Source organism: Sturnira hondurensis, unplaced genomic scaffold, assembly GCF_014824575.4.
Source record: "Sturnira hondurensis isolate 20B ecotype Veracruz unplaced genomic scaffold, ASM1482457v3 Scaffold0011253, whole genome shotgun sequence".
NCBI lineage: Eukaryota > Metazoa > Chordata > Mammalia > Chiroptera > Phyllostomidae > Sturnira > Sturnira hondurensis.
In genome coordinates this window covers 2065490-2069265 of record NW_028083884.1, presented here as the reverse complement: position 1 = coordinate 2069265, position 3776 = coordinate 2065490, and positions in this window count along the sequence as shown.

Genomic DNA, 3776 nt, shown 5'->3' with positions numbered 1-3776 from the left:
GCCGACTGCCATCTTCCACGGCACATGTAGCCACCCTGTTTCCTAGACACGGAGAAAAGTTATGTGCACACAGCTTTGTTTCTGAGTTGTAGCTTCTTAAATGTGTTCCTTGGTACAACTAAGTCCATTGATTCACTTATTATATACATATGTGTGGGGTTTTTTTTGGAGAGAGGGGAAGGGAGGGATTAAGAGAGGGAGAGAAACATCGATGTGAGAGAAGAACCTCGATCGTTTGCCTCTTGTACACACCCTGACTGGGGACCGGATCTGCAGCCCAGGCGTGTGGCCTGACCAGGAATCCAACCAGTGACCTTTTGCTTTGCCGGACGCCACCCAACTAACTGAGGCACACCAGTCAGGTCGATTCACATATTATACTTATTGAGAGCCTGGTTAATAACATGGGATCTAGAACCAGTGGCCTAGATTCAAATCCCAGCTCTACAAATCATAAGTTTTGTGACACTGAGCAAGTCACTTAGCGTCTCTAAACCTTAATTTTTTTCGTTTGTAAAGGGAGACTCATACTAATACCTGCCCAAACGGCTGCTGGCTGAGCAGATTGTTCCAGGTTTGGGTCCTTGGGAAGCAGACTGTGAACCAGTAGTGAGCAAGCAGGTCTTTATGAGCGAGTTCTTTTAACAGCAAAGCCAATAAAAGGGAGAGCAGGAGGTGGGAGTGGACAGAGGGGAAGTTGAACTGCCCTGCAGTGCCAAAGAAAGCAGCAGCCGACCCCCAGAGGGCGCTCTGGAGCTGAGAGAGGAAGGGAGCCAGATTCTCAGTTAGACCAAAAGGGCGGGCCATTGTGCCCCTCAGTAGGTCAACCAGGGAACTTTCCTTCAACTGAGCCAATCCCCAAACGACAGCTGAGACTCGTTTTCCTGCATTGCATCCAGCCTCTGGGAGCACAAGTCCTTCATTGCTGAAATGGGACCATGGCCTCCACCACAAAGATTAAATAAGATAATCCACATAAAGCCCATAACACAGCACTTGGCCTGCAGGAAGTGCTTAATAAATGCTAGCCATTACATTTGTCGTTGTTGTTATAACCTGTTTACCAGGCACTGTGCCAGACGTTGCAGACACAGTGCCGATCAAGATTCTTCGCCTGTCCTCAAGAAATTCAATCCGTAGGCTAATCAGACCCTCAAACAAGCAACTGCACATAGTGCACTCAATAGGGGGGCCCAGGATTTCTGTAGGAGCATCAAGAAGGGGTACACGGCCCAGACTAGGAAGGTGAAGGAGAGGAAGGCTGCAGGGGATGCCTGGACGTAAAGAAGAGGCAGCCAGGCAAAGGCCATGGGAAGCATGGTGGGTGGGGTGGGGGCAGGTGGAGGAAGCAGTGTGTGCAGTTGAGAGAAAGCACAGTGCGTGCGTGACACAGTTCAGTAGGGCCAGCACGGAGTGTGCACCAGGGAGCGGGAGGAAGGGTCTTCGCACACTAGGCCAAGGAGTGTGGACTTGGACATAGAGGGGGCAATGGGGAGCCGTTAAAGCATTTTAACCAGAGAAAGGACAATAAATGCATGAAATGCCCATTTGTGCTTGAAAACGTCACTCAGCTGCCATGTCAGCAATGGACAGGGCCTGCACAAGATTAGAGACTGTTGGCAGGTCCAAATGAGAGATAAGGGTGGCGGGTGACACGGACAAGGCTGGTGGCACTGAAGGAGGAGAGAGCACAGTGTCAAAAATATCGAGGGAGTGGAATCTACAGACCTGGTGATGATTGGATGGTAAGAGAAAAACAAAAATACAGGGTCGTGTTTATGTTTCCGATGTGGGAAAATACATTCCTGAAGGCCTGGTATCTCAGTCCAATCCGGCCCCTATAACAGAACACCACATTGGGTGGCTTGGGAACAACAGAGGTGTATTTCTCACAGTTCCAGAGGCTGGGAAGTCGGAGATCAAGACATCAGTGGATTCCGGGTCTGCTGAGGTCCCCACATCCCAGTTCATAGTTGGCTGTCTTCCCACTCTGTCCTCACGTGGTGGAAGGGGTGAGGAAGCTCTCAGAGGGCCTTTTTATAGGGCACTGCTCCCATCTGTTAGGGCTCCGCCTTCATGACGTAATCACCTCCTCAAGGCCCCACCTCGTAATAGCGTCACATTGGGGAACAGGTTTCAACATACAAATTTTGAGGGCTGACAACAAACGTGCAGTCTACTGAACTTGGGAAATGTGTGTCCTAAGAACTAGAGAGAAAAAAAACCCGACTAAAGACAGACATATTCCTCCTTACTCAGCGTGGCTCAGTGGAACTTCTTCCAGCCAGCTCTCCAAGGCTTTAAGGCTACATGTTAGACAAACCCATTAGAAGCTCCTGGGGGAGTACAACTCTCTGAATCTCAGAAGCAGCTATATTAATCCCAGAAGAACCTACTTCCTCTTTGCTTTTGTCTTGTGGGGCAGGGAGGCCCTGCAAAGAATGCTCCCAGTGCTGTGGTTGTACTGAAAAGCAGAAGAGAAATAAAAAATTCACTTCGGATTCAATCTTTGGTAAATATCAATATTTATTGAGTTTGGACTCCCGGCCCAGTCCTGTGCTCAGGGCTTTAGCTACAAGGAAGAATAACATAGATACTGACCAGTGACCTCAAGGGTCCATCTCCTTCTATAGGAATACTTCTTACGATAAGTTAGTGCACTACAGTGATTTATACATTAGTCTCTCGTGGCTTTGGTGGCCTGAGTCAGTCTCTGGGGCTTACCCACCTGTGTACTTTTGCAAAACTGAGCTTTTGGACTTTCAGAGCTGATTGGACCTACGTAAGCGGGAATCACGCCACCGGAAATGATTGACAGGCCTCTTTAGCATTTGCTCCAAAAGGAGTAATTTGAGGGCTGGAAGAGACAAGAGGTCTTGTCTCTGGGGCCTCCAGCGTAGTCTCTGAATTTGAGTTGGAAAATCGAGCCCAATTATCAGTCCAAGGCAACTTCTCAAACGTTGCTGGGGACAAGGGTGAGTCTGCATGCCTAAGGATCTAAAATGGAAATCTCCCCAAACATTCTCCCTCTGAGGGCACATTCTCTCCTCCGCGCCCCAGAAGAACTGACTGCTTGGTTGAGGTTACAAGCTCAGTCACTACTGAATCAACCAAACTCAAATGTTTTCATTTCAATTTGGTCCTTACTTCCTAAATGGAGGTCAAGATGTAAGGTAGCAAGAACCAACCTCTGCCATAAAAATGACCAAAACCCAAAATAATGGAAAACCCTTACAATCGTGTGCTCCAATGATAGTTTCCATATCTGAGACACAAGGTTGAGGAGTACAAAACCACGCGCTGATGCAATCTTTCATTCTCTTTAGGTTTCAAAAGGAAGGCAGGTGAATTTCCATTCGCCCTTCCATTTTCTCCCTGGGTTCTTTAGTGTCAGATGAACATTCCAGAGCCCTTCGGGGAAAAAAACAAAGTGATTAAAACGTAACCGAGAGACGCCAGTACTCCGAGAATCAGTATGAGAACGAGCAAAGGGGGTAAGGGCTGGGCGAAACTAGTTTAAAACCAGCGTCTTTAAAGGCTAAAAACGAGTTTGTTTTTACACGAAAGAGCCACAGCAGGCACTCGGCGCGCGGACTCCAGTCCCGGGCATACCTGCGCGGCTCCAAGAAAACGGACCGAGCCTGAAAACCGAAACCGGTCTGGGACACACAGACCACGCCCGCGGCCACAGGGGGATCTCGCGGGCGCATCCCGGCCCCCCGCCCCCACCGCGGCGCCGCGGGAGGAGGGGCGCGGGCCGAGGCCCCGCCCCGCCG